The sequence below is a fragment of the Apium graveolens genome, chromosome 4 (assembly GCF_009905375.1).
Source record: "Apium graveolens cultivar Ventura chromosome 4, ASM990537v1, whole genome shotgun sequence".
NCBI classification, from domain to species: domain Eukaryota; kingdom Viridiplantae; phylum Streptophyta; class Magnoliopsida; order Apiales; family Apiaceae; genus Apium; species Apium graveolens.
In genome coordinates, this window is record NC_133650.1 from 53561628 (window position 1) to 53581129 (window position 19502).

Consider the following 19502-nt stretch of genomic DNA (forward strand, 5'->3'; position numbering starts at 1 on the left):
GGCATTGCTCAGAGGCTGATCATTGGCGGCAATACACCTTCGTTCGAGGATTCCATTCTAAATTGTTGCTTTTAAATTGTTGTTTATAATTGTAAAAGAAATGACTTATCAAGTGTTCATGTTTTGGATAAAATGTATGATATAGTTATGATTGATGTTGATATTTAATTTGTTGTTAATATCAAAGATTGGTTATTATATCTAAGTTGTTGTTGACTTCAGTATGAGATGTTGTTAGCATCAAAATTAGTAGTGATATTTAATTTAACGTTGACATCAAAATGAGTATTGATATCATGATTGGGGTTTAAATGAAAATGAGATAAATTTATGATTCAGCTTATAATTGTTAATTCATATTAAAATGTGGTTAAAGGCTCTGTTGCTCAATCCCCAAAGAGTTTTAATGAAAAAGTGTTGCAAATTATCAAAATCACTTTAAGGTTAGTAAACTGAAGTTTTTTTTTATTTAGGAAACCTGCAAATTATTTTGAGCCTTTGTAATTATGTTGTTTATATACTTGCTTAGTATTTCTTTCGCTCATACTTGCCTGTTTTAAATCTAACCTTCCAGAGAGAAGTAGACTGACGTTGTTTAGCCGCATAGTTCGAGAAAAACAGAGAAAGATGCTTTTATAAAGATGGATGGTCCAGAATTTGCGAATTAAAATAAGATTTATTGTGTAAAGTTTTTTACATATATTAGTTATGTAATCCTATAATGGGGTCTAGTATACTTCTTTTCGAAGTTATACTAGCGAGTTAAGTTTTGCCGATTGGGAATTGCTGAAAGAGTTTTTAAAAGAGAGGAAAAATTAATTTGTGGAAATTGGAAATCTTATTTCCATAACTTTAACCTAAAAAGATCTTGGTTTAGTTTGGGGTCACAGTTGTTATATTTCAATTGTTTCTATTAAACAGGTTATTTTATATTGAGATTTCAGTGTGACGACCAAATCCTCTGACCCCGAATTTGGGGGCATAACAAAGGAAAGTCAAAAAGAGCATCACACAAGAAGAAGACAATGACTGACATCACTGAACCACTACATCTCCTTCATATTGATTTGTTTGGCCCAGTTAACTTCATGTCCATGTCAAAAAGAAATATGCCTTAGTGATTGTTGATGACTATTCAGATACACGTGGGTTTTATTCATACATTCAAATGATGAAACAACTGATATGATTACTGATCATATAAAGAAGATTGAGTTAAAAGCTGCAGTGCATGTTTGTACTATTAGATAAGATAATGGAACAGAATTTACAAATGCAAAGTTGAATGATTTATGTACCGAGAAGAGCATCTCAAGACAATTTTCAGCACCAAGTACGCCACAACAGAATAGAGTGGTTGAGAGGAATAATCGAACATTGGTTGAGGTTAAAGAAGGTACCTTTCTAAGTTATTCTTTAGAGTCAAAATTTTATAGGATATATGTGATCAGTGGTCAAAAGGTTGTGGAGAGCCTTAATGTAAATTTTGATGACATCAATCTCCCAAGTATTCAGAAGGAAGATAGTTCTGATAATCTTGATGTTGAAGATCTTTTTGATTATAAAGAAGAACCTGAGGTTGTTCCATATGGAAATGAGAATGGTTATGACCCTAAAAGTGATAACAATTCTGATTTAGAATTTGATGGAGATGGTGGAATTGGCCCAGAGATAAGTAATGACAGCCAAACTATATCTGGGACTAATCCTCAAGTTTCAAATTCTACTGATCCTGATGATAATAATTCAGGGGGAGCATAACAAGGAGAACGACAAGGATCCCCTAGTCATAATGATAAGAATGAAGAACATGATGAGTCATCAAGAACTAATTTGCCTAAATCTATAAGTTGTAATCAATCCCATCCCGATGATCATATTATGGGTAATACAGATAAAAGAATTCAGAATAGAAGAGTTACTCCAAATGAATATCTTTATTTTGGGTTTCTTTCTCAAATGGAACCAAAGAAAGTATATGAAGCTCTTGGAGTTCTAGACTGAGTGATTTCTATTTAAGAGAAGCTCAATCAGTTCAAAAGACAGAAAGTTTGGAAACTTGTACCCATAACTAAAGATAAATCTTGATTGTCACTAAATAGGTTTTCAGAAACAAGCTTGATAAAGATGGAATTGTTACAAGAAATAAGGAGAAACTGGCTGCTAAAGGATATTCTCAAGAAAAATGAATTGACTACGATGAAACCTTCACACCATATACTAGACTTGAAGCCATCTGGATGTTTTTAGCATTTTCAGCACATTCAAACTTGAAGGTATATCTCATGGATGTGAAAATGCTTTCCTGAATGGTGAACATAAAGAAGAGGTCTTTGTGGAGCAACTTCTGGCTTTATGAATCCTGAGTTTAAATTTTTTATCTATTTTCTCTTCAGGGCTCTTATGGTCTAAAGCAAGTGCCAAGAACATGGTATGACACCCTATCAGATTTTCTGTTAAAATGGTTTCATTAGAGGTGTCATAGATAAGTCTTTGTTTCATATATCACATAAAAATGATATCATACTTGTGCAAGTCTATGTTTATGATGTTACATATTGGTCAATGAATGATGTACTTTTTCCAAGGTTTGTTGAACTTACGCAGAGTAAGTATGAGATGAGTGTGATGGGTGAGTTGAATTTCTTCCTTCGACTGCAAGGGAGCTAGAAGCCATATGGTATCTTCATTTGTCAGACAAAGTATATCAGGGACCTTTTGAAGAAATATTATTTGAAAGATTCAACACCTGTAAAGACTCCAATGACAACAGCCATAAAACTTGAACAAGACAATTTTGGTAAGAAGGTGGATATCACTAACTACCGAGGCATATTTCGATCACCGTTCTACCTTAATGCAAGTTGTCCAAATATTATGTTTGTAACATGCTTGTGTCCATAGTTCCAAGCTGATCCTAATTCATCACATATGATAGTCGTCAAAAGAATTTTCAAATATCTGAAGAATACACATAATCTAGGTATCTGATATCCTAAAGATACGGGCTTTGATCGCATAGGCTACACAAATTCTGATTATGCTGGTCGTACGATTGACCGGAAAAGTACATCAGGATGCTGTGAGTTCTTGGAAAAAGATTGGTTTATTGGTTTAGTGAGAAGCAGCATTCAGTTTCTACATCTACTGCTGAAGCTGAATACATTGTTTCTAGAAGCTACTGGTCTCAAATTCTCTGGATGAAAAACCAACTTTGAGATAATGGACTTGAACTTGAAAAATATTCCTCTCTTTTGTGACTAAAAACATGTCATAGCAATCTCAAGCAATCATGTACAACACTCGAGAATCAAACATATTGATATATGGTATCACTTTATAAGAGAACATATAAATAATAATATTGTAAAACTTCATTTTAATCCCATAACGCATCAAATTGGAGACATTTCCATGAAACCACTTGACGAAGCTACCTTCAACAAGTTGGTTAGTAAACTTGGCATGTTAAATTTTTCCAATCAATTGGATTTCAACAAATGTAATTTGATACGAGTAAACTTTACTATCCCGTGATGATGTTATGAGGGGATTGTAAGTTTACATATCTATTCTCATTGTGTTCCATGTTGATAGGTTTTGTAGATCACCTAGCCACATAGGCTCACATAACACATTTAAATATATAATAATACATCAACACCCTATATTGCATTACTAAGCTTGGATGATCTCACTCCACTTACTCAAGTCACTTAGTTATGCTAAACTAGTCAAAACTCCTAATATTGACCTCAAAACTCGAAGTGCCTTTTATAAACCATGAAGTTCCTATTGACCCTGACCTAGTCCTTACACTCTACTGACCTTATAATATCTTACAACTATGATGGTCAATCTAGGCCTCACTCATAAGTGCTCTAAAACTAAATGTTAAGCGAATGTGCTCATTATAGTGATTTCAGGATGATACCAATGGGTTTATGAGAATAATTGACACCCTTACTCCTCAAGTTTACCTCCCAAACTTCTACACTAGACTCTTTTGATCATAAGGTAACTCCCAAACTTGGTGTGACTCAAAGGCCTAGCTTGGGCCTACCTAGGCCTAAGCTTAAAGTCCAATGTTCCCCTGTTTTCTGGACAGAAAAGTGTCCTGATTTGCACTAACTTGTGACACATGATCCTAACTCAATTCCTATAAAATATGCCTGGAAAAACACCTGAGACACTCCCTATAACTAGGGCCAACCAAGGCCTAGTGAGGGCCTATCCATGACATGGTCAAAACTCCCCACTTATAGGTTGCGGTAAAACTGTCTCCTGCTGGACAGATTTAGTGATTTCACTCGTGCACCTAACCAAACAACCTACAAACCTCTAAAAACACATAAAATCTGAAGTATACCCCTATTAATAGCTTTTGGTAACTTGGGCCTCAAAGTGCATTACAATGACAAGGGCAAATCTCACTCTAAACCTCATGGAACCAAATTGAAATTCTGCAGAATCTAATGTACCCCTTTCCACCATGTTTCCCACTTGATAAACCAAACCAAACATCAATCAAAACCCAAACCAAATCTCAACCAAGGAAACCCACTGAAATAACACTCCCACACACAATATTGGCTTAGTGGAGATCATCCTTACCTAGGGTGCAATATAGAAAAACAAGAGTCAAAATAATATACTAATTACAAGTCATCTCAATTTCGAAAATAACAACTTAAATCCTCCATATATATATGAATCAAAAACACATAACAAGGAGCACATATCATAATTAATATCCTAACTTAACTGAAATTAGAGATTATTAACAAAAATCAATCCAAATAATCAAGAACTTTCGAAAATCATGAGTTGAACCTATATATGCATGCTTTCGAACATACAAGCCAAAAACAATATGGTTTCCATATAAATTTCATCATAGAATCAACATACAAGCCTAGAATTAACCATAACTAATGTGATCACTTAACATGCAAAGAGTTTTATCAAGTTTTTATTTCCAAAACCAAGCTATTATCACATAAACACACAAAAATCAACAAGGCAACAAGAACACCATCCATTCGGCTCCTAACAAGTCATGGCCGAATGGATTAGGGTGAAAATAACATTTGCATGAGTGTGACACACTCATGTCTAGCCATTCTCAACCCTATGATAATATATCTCATGGTGAAAGCCTTAGATTCAGAAGAATCAAGGGTGTACACTTTGAGTTTAACAAAACACTACCATGCAAGATCAAAACATAGATTTTTCACCCTAAACTCTTTGGATTATTAAAGAACAATATATGGGAAGTAAGATTACTTAAATGGAAGATGGATGTTTGAATGAAAAATGAAGAAAATGGGGGTGGGGGGCTTCGGCCGAGTGTGAAGGCCGAGAGAGAGAGAGGGTCGAGAGAGGGAGAGGGAGAAGAGAGGTGAGGGTGGAGTGGAGTGAAGTGAAGTGAGTGTGATTATGACAACTTGTACTTGATTTTTATGATTTCGATTTGACTAGAAAGTGATTGGAAGTGAGAATTGACAAGAGTAAACCTTAAGCAAGCTTGTGTCATTTTACATGCAAGGATAAGGTAGTAATTTAGCTAGTAAAGTAGTAGTTAGTGGGGTTATAATTTCCAAGTTTGCCCTTAACTTGTGTTTGGGAGCAAAATGACTGCATGGGCAACTAAGTAATTTGCAAATTAAAATTCAACTAATTTATATAAAACAATTGCTATAAAAATAAATACACTTCTATAAATCATAAAATAAATATTATTAAATAGCTTATGATTTTAAAAATTTAATGATATAAAATTTGAAAATTTGTTGTTAAAAGATTTTAAAAATAGTTTTTTCATATAGAATGAAATACTTTTGATTATCATTTAAAAATACTAAATAATAAGATTTTCCTTTCAAATTTGTTTATATAAACTAACATATTAAACACTTAATTTATAGGCACTCAACATATAGATCATCCACATTTATAATTCAACATTATTTAAATCTCAATTATAAACACACAATTATATATATATAAGTTTTAGAAATACCGGTCGCATAACCTTAGCATGCAATGGTGATGACACTAATCAGATAACATGAAACTGCTAATCGTCAACTGTCGTTGCACGAAGAACATACTAACAGACATCCACAAAAGAAATAGAAGCTGAATAGATACCAATTATATTGAGACCCTACATGTCTGTAGAATTTGACAATATAAAGGTTTAAAGCACAGGTTATCTATCATGATTATACAGGGCAAGTAAGATGGGTAAAATTACCTACGAATCATGCATAACAATAAAATATGAACCTATGCTAGCATGGCAAGTTCTAAATCCTTAAATTCACTGTTGCTTCATTAAGAATTAACACGCTATCTTACAAGTTTGCGACTCTTATAAGACGAAAAAGCACACCACTCACTAAGGCATATAAACAATTTAACTAAAGAAATCCATAAATAAATCCGCTAGAACCCCATGATAATGATTAGCCTATAATCGGACTCATCATCAACGTGGGTTCCGATGAAAGCATGGTATAATAAATGTAGTCTTTATAACGAATTAATAAAATCAAGTACGAAACAAGAGTAAGGTTCATAAAATAAGAAAACTAGCATCCAATTTACAACTTAGAACAAAAATTCACAAGTAAAAATAAGATCTTCTTCGTCTTCATTGAATCCGTGCTAAAATGGTCTTCTTACGGGTCTCCTTGCGCTCTGGTATGTCTCTCTATTAAAAACGACCTTATTTGAATATATATAACAGCTCTAAACAATCTGGAAGTCTTCCCTTTTAGAATCAAAGTAGAAACAGGATTCTTGAATTCGGCACCGGCGCGGTCGCGCGCTATTACAGCGCGGGCACACTGTCTTTCTGAAACCCCGGCGAGGCCGCGCCCTGGGAAAATACTCAGATTTCATCTTTTTCCTACTGCTTCGAGCTGGCTTTCCACGAGCTTTTATTCCAACAACACCTGGACACCAAATTAGCACCAAAACAATGCTAATTCACCTTATTACCTAGATAATGCCTGAAATGCAAAAACACTAGAAAACACCTTAAAACACTTAAGAACTTTAGTGCAAATGCACCAATTCGAAGCTTATTAGATCATAATAAAGTGTCATAAATTCCATTCAACAATAGCCAACAAAAATACCTTCACCTGCTTTGGCATCAACCTTTCCATGCTGCTCACTTTGATTCCCTAGAATATAGCATTTACAGCCAAAGACATGAAGAAAGTTTAGTGTTGGCTTCCCGCTCTTGAATAATTGATAGGGAGTCATGCATTTTGCTTGATTGTTCGATGAATGATGCAGTTTGTCTCTTAATGGATGACGCACTTTGTCTTTCGACGGATGTAGAATTATGTACTTCATTTGTTGCATTATCCTTAAAGATTATTTCTTGATCACTTTCATCATCACTATCATCACAGTTCATCTCAACTGTCACACCCCCAACTTTAACAGCAAAATAAATATAGCTATTACATCATTTTAAAATAAATAATGCAACCAAATCCAAGATCTTACAGTTTAGGGTTTGGAACAGCCCAACACTACCAACTATTACATCTGATTACAAATACCGAGTCCTCACACAACTATTATTACTTATTCTACCTGAGCTCGAACATAAGCATCAGCATCACAGGTCTTACGGGCAGTCTGCTTGAATCTAACCATAGCTGCTAGCTGTAATATCAGGGTAAAGCAAGAAGTGAGCCAAATGCTCAACAAGTGCTAACAGCACAACATAAAACATAAATCCAGATATACTTTTAAGAATGCCAATGCAAAGACATAACTAATGATAACGAGAGATAAAACTATGTGAGATGGCATAATTTTGCTTGTATCAAAACAATTTTAAAAATCATGTCTTAATCAAAATCATTTTATGACGCTACGGATTACAGCCGGTGATCAGCCGCGAAGTAATCCCGAACCTCGCTGGGTTCTAAAACATTAACGGGAATCCCTAGGCAACTTTTAAGCCTAATATAAGTGTGGAAAGGACTCGCGTCTCAGTCCAGATCCACTATTCAAGAAAACATTTATCCCCCTTTGGGACTGAAAACCCATATTTTATTTATTTCAAAAGCTGATGCCGAATTGTAAAAAATCTCTTTTAACAGTAAACATTTTTATTAAGGGAATATAGATCAACTCGAAACACGGGAAATATGGTACTAAATCTCAGGGCCATGATTCACAAAACTTTACTCTATTAGGGTAACAAAAAGGTTTTCATATGTCAGAACTTGGACAGGAAAATATGGTGAGACTAATGGATAATATGAAGGGGTAATGCCAAACTGGGCTTAAAGCAATGGTTTCTCGTCAAGGTACAGGTGTTGGATCATTAAGAAGATAAGCTTCACGAATACTATGGGTGTTAAGGTAATGATCTCTAGCTCAGGATGAATGTATATATCAGAATTGTCAAGCTTTAGGATAGGAAAGAGGGTATCAATCAATGAGGAATCATGTTGGTAAGTTTCTGACTATCAAAGTTCAAGGTAAGGTTCTATAGGGGTTCAAGCATTAGGATGAGATATCAATACTTAGGAATCATCATCATGTTAATCAAGAGGATCAATCAAGTATTGTAACAACTCTTTATTTTATCATGGCATTTAACTATCCTGAAAAGACTTTTGAACTACTTGCAATACATACTTGAGGGTTCATGGCATCTCTATGTAATTCAAAGATAAGCGAGAGATACGCTTGATTTAAACATATCAAAATGACTCAGAATAATTGCATCGATAAATATGAACTGTTTATAGTAAATATGAAGGTCAAGTTGAATCACTTGCCTTGAGATAGGCTGGTCTGGTCTGACTGGTAGGAGCAACTGGAGCTTCACTCGACTTTTATGGCAAGTTTTCCCTCGTCTCGAGATCCTACATAAATAATAATAATCCTTATTATAATATATTCTTACCATCTCAACCTATTTACAACCCGAAATTAAACACTGATGGCACTTAGGCCTATATGCACTTAATTTATATCCACCTTTATATTTCAAATGTATACACGTAGCCACATAATCACATATCGTATATTAATACCAAATAACACCATAATGCAACACTAGGCTTGGATGATCTCGACTCACAACTTAAGTCACTTGGTCGCTAAACTAGACAATATCTTCAAATTTTGGCTTCCTAACTCGATGTGCCTTTCCTAAATTATCCCAAACCTATTGACCCTCACTTGTGTCTTTTGCTCTACTGACCTTATACTATCTTACAACTATGGTGGTCGACATAATACTCACTTCTAAGTGTTCTAAAACTATGTGATAAGTGAAAGTGCTCACTGGTGCAAATTTCAGAATGACAACTATGGTTTCTTGAGTACATTAGACACTCTTAAACTACAATATTTCCTTCAAAACTTTTACAAAAGACTCTCCTGACCTAAGGGCATCTCAAAAACTTGATGTGGCTCAAGGGCCTGGATTGGGCCTTCTTGGGCCTATGCTAAAAGTCAAAGGTTCCCCTGTTTTTCTGGGCAGAAAATGCCCTGACTTGAATTAACTTGTGACACATGGTTCTAACTCATATCCTATGAAATATGGTTGGAAAAACTTCTATGACACTCCCTCTAACTAAGGCCCAATTGGGCCTAATGAGGGCCTACCCATGACATGGTCAAATCTCCCTATTTCTAAGTTGCAACAAAACTGTCCCCTGCTGGACAGATTTTGTTATTCTACTTGTGAACCTAACCAAATGACATGCAAACCTCCAACCAACTCCTAAAACCTTTTATATACTCCCAATACTAACTTCTGGTAGCTTGGGCCTCAAAGTGCACACCAATGACATGGTCAAAACTCACTCTAAACCTCAGGGTGCTATACTGATTTTTCTGCAGAAACTATAACTCTCTTTTTCCAAGGTTTTGACTTGACAAACTCAACTAACAACGACTCAATACTTAAACCAAGACTTATATATGGTATTCTACTGAACTAACTCCCTTATTATAAAAATAACCTTGGTGAGATCATCCTTACCTAAGGTACAATTATGGCAAAATAAAAGAGACTACACTTCACAAATCACAAATCTTCATGCTTTTGTAACAACAAGATATATATTTTTATAAAAGATAACCACGAATTATTACCATGCAACAAGAAGCATAAATCAATATTAACACATTATACCTACTGAAATTAAAGCTCACTAACAAAATCTTTCCAAATGATCAAAATCTTACAACATTCTAAGAGAAATCCACATGCATGCATGCCTTCGGGTTTTTCAAACCAAAACAACACATTTTCTACATATGTTCTATCATAAAATTGACATGCAAGCCTAGCATAAGATATACCTAGATGATCACTTAGCATGCAAAGAGTTTTATCAAATTTTCACTACAAAATTCAAGTCATTATCACATAAACATACAAAAATTGATTTAAGCAACAAGAAGAGTCTTAAGGACCATTCATTCGGCTCCCATATGGTCATGGACGAATGAAATGGATGGGAATGTCCACTTAATCATCAAGAGTTTCCCTCTCAAGATTTGGCACTTCTCCATTCCTTGTAGTCCTCTCAAAAACAACCGTAAACTCACAAGAATCAAGGTTATATTTTGAGTTTCACTAAAACCTTTACATGCAACCTTTAAACTTAAACTTTTCACTCATCACTCTTTGAATTATGTATGATCAAGATATAGGAAGTAGCATTTATTTGATTGCAAAGTGGGAGCTTGAATGAAGAATGAAGAAAAGGGAGGGGGTATGACTTCGGCCAAAAAGCCAAGAGGAGAGGGGAGAGCCGAGAGGAGGGGGAGGAAAGGAGGAGTGTGGAAATGGTGGGGTGAATGTGGAGTAATAATCATGTTAGTTTGGTTTTTATTTGGCCAAAAGTGAGTGGATTTGAGATTTTACAAGAGTAACCTTCCAATATAGTTAGGTAGATTTGCATGCAAGGGTAAAGTGGTAATTTGGTTAGTAGAATGAAAGTGAGTGGGGTTGGAAATGTCTTCCTTGCCCCTTAGTTGAATTGGAAGAGTATTTGCATGCAAGGGTAGCCATGTAATTTGCTAATTATAACAAATAAAATTTATAAAGATTTATTTTTATAAAATAAATTACAAGTTCAAAAATTATAAAATTTATACCATAAAATAACTTGGATTTTTAGAGACTTTATAAAATCATTTTCAAAATTTGTGAACAAAATACCTTTTAAAAGAAAAAAAATTTCCAAAGCATAGAATATTCCTTATAAATCAAAAATAAAGAAATTAAATAAACTCTTGCTTTGAAAAATCATATACTACACAAAGCAAATTTATAATGCAGAAATTTTCACTCACACTAGCGTACAATCATTGAATATATTTTCATTTGACTTTAATATTATACCCAATCCACAAATAATATTACATAAAATGCCGGTCGTAACATCCTCTCCCCCTTAAGGGATTCTGTCCCCAAAATCTAAGAGAAAAGATGAGGATGCCAGGAACGCATATCAGACTCTAACTCCTAAGTCGACTCTTCGACCTTAGGGTTCCTCCAAAGTACTTTTACTAACTTTACTGACTTATTTCTAAGACTCTTTACTTGCCAGTCGAGTATTTTAACCGGTTGCTCCACAAATGACAAGTCTGCCTGAATTTCTACAGGTTCATATTCTATCACATGGCTAGCGTCAGGATTGTACTTCTTAAGCAACGACACATGGAATACATTATGCACATGCTGATACTGAGGTGGTAAGGCCAACTCATAGGACACCTTTCCCACTTGACTCAAAATCTCAAAAGGACCTATGTATCTAGGTGCTAACTTCCCTTTCTTTCCAAATCTCATCAACCCTTTTCTAGGTGACACCTTCAGCAACACAGCTTCGCCAATTTGGAATTGAACGTCCTTACGCACTGGATCCGCATACTTCCTCTGTCTATCTTGAGCAGCAAGCAACCTTTTCTGAATTAACTTGACCGAGTCATGCAACTGTTGTACCAATTCCGAGCCGAGAATTCTTCCTTCTCCCACTTCATCCCAACTTGTTGGTGATCTACATTTTTGCCCGTACAAAGCTTCGTATGGTGGCATGCCGATACTGGAATGATAGTTGTTCTTGTAAGAGAATTCAATCAACGGCAAATGGTCGTCCCAACTTCCTACAAAATCGATTGTACAACTGCGCAACATGTCTTCAATCGTTTGAATTATCCTTTCACTCTGGCCATCAGTCCGCGGGTGGTACGCCGTGCTCATATTCAACTTTGTGCCAAGACATTCCTGAAATTGCTTCCAGAATCTCGAGTTAAATCCGGAATCTCTGTTTAAAACTATTGATACGGGTACTCCATGCCTTAGTATGATTTCGCGCACATATAGATGAACCAACTTGTCCAGTGATGACTTTTCATTTATTGGAAGGAAATGCGCCGACTTCGTAAGACGATCAATTATAACCCATATTGCGTCATGCCCGGATTTCGTTCGCGGTAGTCCCACTATAAAGTCCATAGCGATATTTTCCCATTTCCATTCTGGAACCTTCAGGGGCTGAATTAATCCGCTTGGTCGTTGATGTTCTGCCTTTACTTTCTGACAAGTATAGCACTTCGCAACCCATTCTGCCACGTCTCGCTTCATATTTGGCCACCAAAAGTTCTTCTTTAAGTCTCGATACATCTTGGTGCTTCCCGGGTGGATTGAAAATTTCGAATTGTGGGCTTCATGGAGGATCTCATTCTTTAATTCAGGTACATGGGGAATCCATATTCTGGATGAAAACCTTAGTATCCCTTGCTCATCCCTTTGAGTATTAATTTCCTCTCCAGATAACTGATTCTTCTCTTTTTCCATTACTTCCTCTTGACACTTCTTTATCTTTTCCACTAGTGTTGGCTGAAAGGTCATTGCACGACAAACTTCCTTGACTTTTCCATAAGCACAAAGTTCCAATTCCAATCTTTCGATTTCTTCAGATAACTCTTTTGATGTTATCATCATATTCAATCTCTCCTTCCTACTCAGAGCATCGGCCACTACGTTCGCCTTTCCAGGATGGTAATTTATCGAAAAGTCATAGTCCTTGATCAATTCCAGCCATCTCCTCTGCCTCATATTGAGCTCTTTTTGAGTAAAAATGTACTTTAAACTCTTGTGATCCGTGTAGATTTCACACTTCTCTCCATAGAGGTAATGTCTCTAGATCTTGAGTGCGAACACTATGGAGGCTAGTTCCAAGTCATGCGTCGGGTACTTTAACTCATGCGGCTTCAACTATCTTGACGCATATGCGATCACTTTACTGTGTTGCATCAACACACAACCCAAACCCTTATGTGAAGCGTCGCTGAATATTACAAAATTCCCTTGATCATCTGGAAGTACCAACACCGGAGCTGTTATCAACTTCTGCTTTAACTCTTGAAAGCTATCTTCACATTCTGCACTCCATTCAAACTTTTGATTCTTCCTGGTTAACTCGGTCAATGGCGTGGCGATCTTCGAGAAATCCTTGACGAATCTTCTATAGTATCCGGCCAATCCTAGAAAACTTCGCACTTCCATAGGAGTCTTTGGCCTCTCCCAACTCATAACTGCCTCAATCTTTGCCGGGTCCACTTTAACTCCCTCATTTCCAATAATATGCCCCAAAAATTGAACTTCCTTTAACCAAAACTCACATTTGGTAAACTTGGCATACAACTTCTCTTGTCGGAGTATCTCCAATGCTATCCAGAGGTGCTGCTTATGTTCTTTTTCCGACTTAGAATAAATAAGGATGTCATCAATGAATACCACGACAAATTTGTCCAAATACTTCTTAAATACCCGATTCATCAGATCCATAAATGTGGCCGGAGCGTTGGTCAATCCAAATGGCATTACTAGGAATTCATAATGCCCATATCTTGTCCTGAATGCGGTCTTAGGAATATCTTCTTCTTTGATCTTTAATTGATGGTATCCCGATCTCAAATCAATCTTCGAAAAGCACTTTGCTCCCTTCAACTGATCAAAAAGGTCATTTATCCTTGGTAGCGGGTAGCGGTTCTTGATCGTCACCTTATTCAACTCCCGATAATCTATGCATAGACGAATACTCCCATCTTTCTTTCTTACAAACAGAACAGGTGCTCCCCATGGCGACGTACTTGGTCGTATCACTCCTTTATCCAATAATTCTTGTAGCTGGCTCACCAACTCTTTCATTTTTGCTGGTGCCATCCTAAATGGGGCCTTTGAAACTGGTTCCATGCCTGGAGCAAGGTTGATCTCGAACTCAATTTGTCGATCTGGTGGTAAGCCTGGTAGTTCGTCGGGAAACATATCGGGGAACTCGTTAACTACAGGAATATCTTCCATTCTGAGGTTGCCTCTCTCTGAATCCACTACATATGCTAGGAACGACTCACAACCTTTTCTAAGTAACTTCTTAGCCTGAACAACTGTAAGAAATAGTTGCTCTTGCCTCTGCCCCTTAAATACTACCTTCTCTCCACTCTTCGTCTTTAAATACACTCTCTTGGTCTTACAATTTATCTGAGCGCTATTCTCTCCTAACCAATCCATTCCTAAAATTATATCAAACTCTCCCAACTTGAAGAGTATCAAGTCGGCTGAGAACTTATACCCCAAAATATCAATCTCACACTTTGGACAAAATTGATTCACATGAATCTTCTCTTGGTTCGAAATTACCACATTTACTACCTCACTCATAACCATTTTATCACATTGGAGCTTATCAACAAAAGATTCTGATATGAAAGATCTTGTTGCTCCCGAATCAATCAATACTTTAGCTTTGACATTATTGAGTAAAAGTGTACCTGCTATCACTTCCGCATTCTGTACAACATCCTTCATCTTCAAATCAAATGTCCTTGCTGTTGTTTGCGGGGTTGGTGCAGGTGGTGGAGGTAATGCCAATACCTCATTTGGCACGCTTGCACTGGTACTTGCCACGTTCATCAGAGCTTTGACTGGTCCGGTTGCCTTACACTCCCTAGCCATGTGTCCAGTCTTCCCACACTTGTAGCACGTAACTCCTGGCTTCGGCATCTTGCACTCATTCGCCAAATGTCCCTTCTGATTGCACCTATAACAGGTCATGCTCAGCTTATTGCATACTCCGGGGTGCCTTCTTCCACAGTGCTTACATTCCGGTCTCTGGAACCTGTTTTCTCCAACTTGCCCTTGGCTTTCCTGGTTGTTCCCTTTTGATTCTTGCCTTTTGCCCAAATTTCCCTTCTTTTGAAAATTTCCGCCCTTCTGGAAACCAATCCTCTTTATATTCCGATCTTGCGAACTTCCAGCTTCAGACTTTTCTCCATAAAATGGAACCTTCCTCTTCTTGTTACCCTCTCTTTCCTTGACTGCGTCCCATTATTCTCAATCAGAGCAGCTTTCTGTACTACTCCCGCATAAGTTTCAAGCTCAAACATAGCCACCCTATCTCTGATCCAAGGCTCCAACCCTTGCTGAAATTTCTTTGCTTTTTCCTCCTCAGTGCTGGTATACTTTGTCACAAACCTTGACAACTCAGTGAACTTCTTCTCATACTCCAATACAATCATGTTCCCTTGCTTCAACTCAAGAAATTTTAGCTCCATCTGATTTTGCATGTACTTAGGGTAATACTTGTCCAGAAATAACTTCTTAAATCTCTCCCAAGAAACCTGCTGAGTGACGTCCATAACCTTTACTGATTCCCACCAATAGATGACTTCTCCCTTCAAGAAGTAAGTAGCATATGGCATTTTCTGATCGTCTCCTAACTGTACCAACTCAAAAGCCCTTTCCATCTCCTTGATCCATGTGTTAGCTATCACTGGATCAGTGGTATCATGAAATGCAGGTGGATTCACATTCTGAAAAGCCTTGAAGGTAACAATTTGTCTAGGTGGTACTGGTGGTTCAGGTGGTTGGTGTGGCTCACGGTTATCTTGGTTTTCAATTCGTTGTTGAAGAGTTAGTTGTTGTTGAGCTATAGCATTAGTTTGCTGTTGCTAGGTTTCCAGTAGTCGAAGAATATTTGGGTCTGTGGTGGAAGTGGTTGTTGGGTTCTTCTTTTTCGGAGGCATGATCCTGAAATAAGAGTTGTGTCAAAACAGATATGAATGATAAAATGATTCGAGGGTATTGCATGGCATTCTCATTTACATATGGGGTCAAGTTTCCAAATTAAGCAGATATGATGATAAAAACATAAAATAACAGTTGAGAGCAAATGGAACAATAACACATAATTATTGAAATTTTAAAGGTCACAGTACATAGGATTGGGACATAGTCTGATTCTAGGAATAACAGGCTTATTTAAAGGAAAAACGGAAATAACTGGGGATTCCATAGAGTCTGATAGTACAACAACATGAAAGGTAAATGGAAAGAACTAAGGGTCCACTCCATCTGAACGGGGCTTGATAGTCTTTTCCTCTCGAAGCGTCTTTACAATGCTCTGGAGCTCATCCGCCACCATCTGAATGACATACTGGCTGGTACGGTCCCGGTGCGCTGGCATCTCCTCAAGCTTAGTGTTGACGTACTGAACCAAGGTCTCAAGTCTCGCAGTCATCTGCTCCTTGGGCTTCCCTTCGTAGTTTCGGCTGTCCGGATACACGTTCTTCAGTCGGTCTATCAGTCGGTCGTACTTGCCCTGAAGCATGTCGAACTCGCGCCTCAACTCAGCATACACTGTGAAAGCAATAGTGTCGTCCGACCCAGAGGATGACGCGGAATGTGCCCTTTGCTGACAACCAATAAGAGGAGTATTAATAATAATTTACTTAACCTACTCTCTCGCATAATATCTATAACCTACACACAAATCCTATAACCTATTTGGGCTGTCCAGGGACTCTAAACCTTAGCTCTGATACCAAAACCTGTCACACCCCCAACTTTAACAGCAAAATAAATATAGCTATTACATCATTTTAAAAGAAATAATGCAACCAAATCCAAGATCTTACAGTGTAGGGTTTGGAACAGCCCAACACTACCAACTATTACATCTGATTACAAATACCGAGTCCTCACACAACTATTATTACTTATTCTACCTGAGCTCGAACATAAGCATCAGCATCACAAGTCTTACGGGCAGTCTGCTTGAATCTAACCATAGCTGCTAGCTGTAATATCAGGGTAAAGCAAGAAGTGAGCCAAATGCTCAACAAGTGCTAACAGCACAACACAAAACATAAATCGAGATATACTTTTAAGAATGCCAATGGAAAGACATAACTAATGATAACGAGAGATAAAACTATGTGAGATGGCATCATTTTGCTTGTATCAAAACAATTTTAAAAATCATGTCTTAATCAAAATCATTTTATGACGCTACGGATTACAGCCGGTGATCAGCCGTGAAGTAATCCCGAACCTCGCTGGGTTCTAAAACATTAACGGGAATCCCTAGGCAACTTTTAAGCCTAATATAAGTGTGGAAAGGACTCGCGTCTCAGTCCAGATCCACTATTCAAGAAAACATTTATCCCCCTTTGGGACTGAAAACCCATATTTTATTTATTTCAAAAGCTGATGCCGAATTGTAAAAAATCTCTTTTAACAGTAAACATTTTTATTAAGGGAATATAGATCAACTCGAAACACGGGAAATATGGTACTAAATCTCAGGGCCATGATTCACAAAACTTTACTCTATTAGGGTAACAAAAAGGTTTTCATATGTCAGAACTTGGACAGGAAAATATGGTGAGACTAATGGATAATATGAAGGGGTAATGCCAAACTGGGCTTAAAGCAATGGTTTCTCGTCAAGGTACAGGTGTTGGATCATTAAGAAGATAAGCTTCACGAATACTATGGGTGTTAAGGTAATGATCTCTAGCTCAGGATGAATGTATATATCAGAATTGTCAAGCTTTAGGATAGGAAAGAGGGTATCAATCAATGAGGAATCATGTTGGTAAGTTTCTGACTATCAAAGTTCAAGGTAAGGTTCTATAGGGGTTCAAGCATTAGGATGAGATATCAATACTTAGGAATCATCATCATGTTAATCAAGAGGATCAATCAAGTATTGTAACAACTCTTTATTTTATCATGGCATTTAACTATCCTGAAAAGACTTTTGAACTACTTGCAATACATACTTGAGGGTTCATGGCATCTCTATGTAATTCAAAGATAAGCGAGAGATACGCTTGATTTAAACATATCAAAATGACTCAGAATAATTGCATCGATAAATATGAACTGTTTATAGTAAATATGAAGGTCAAGTTGAATCACTTGCCTTGAGATAGGCTGGTCTGGTCTGACTGGTAGGAGCAACTGGAGCTTCACTCGACTTTTATGGCAAGTTTTCCCTCGTCTCGAGATCCTACATAAATAATAATAATCCTTATTATAATATATTCTTACCATCTCAACCTATTTACAACCCAAAATTAAACACTGATGGCACTTAGGCCTATATGCACTTAATTTATATCCACCTTTATATTTCAAATGTATACACGTAGCCACATAATCACATATCGTATATTAATACCAAATAACACCATAATGCAACACTAGGCTTGGATGATCTCGACTCACAACTTAAGTCACTTGGTCGCTAAACTAGACAATATCTTCAAATTTTGGCTTCCTAACTCGATGTGCCTTTCCTAAATTATCCCAAACCTATTGACCCTCACTTGTGTCTTTTGCTCTACTGACCTTATACTATCTTACAACTATGGTGGTCGACATAATACTCACTTCTAAGTGTTCTAAAACTATGTGATAAGTGAAAGTGCTCACTGGTGCAAATTTCAGAATGACAACTATGGTTTCTTGAGTACATTAGACACTCTTAAACTACAATATTTCCTTCAAAACTTTTACAAAAGACTCTCCTGACCTAAGGGCATCTCAAAAACTTGATGTGGCTCAAGGGCCTGGATTGGGCCTTCTTGGGCCTATGCTAAAAGTCAAAGGTTCCCCTGTTTTTCTGGGCAGAAAATGCCCTGACTTGAATTAACTTGTGACACATGGTTCTAACTCATATCCTATGAAATATGGTTGGAAAAACTTCTATGACACTCCCTCTAACTAAGGCCCAATTGGGCCTAATGAGGGCCTACCCATGACATGGTCAAATCTCCCTATTTCTAAGTTGCAACAAAACTGTCCCCTGCTGGACAGATTTTGTTATTCTACTTGTGAACCTAACCAAATGACATGCAAACCTCCAACCAACTCCTAAAACCTTTTATATACTCCCAATACTAACATCTGGTAGCTTGGTCCTCAAAGTGCACACCAATGACATGGTCAAAACTCACTCTAAACCTCAGGGTGCTATACTGATTTTTCTGCAGAAACTATAACTCTCTTTTTCCAAGGTTTTGACTTGACAAACTCAACTAACAACGACTCAATACTTAAACCAAGACTTATACATGGTATTCTACTGAACTAACTCCCTTATTCTCAAAATAACCTTGGTGAGATCATCCTTACCTAAGATACA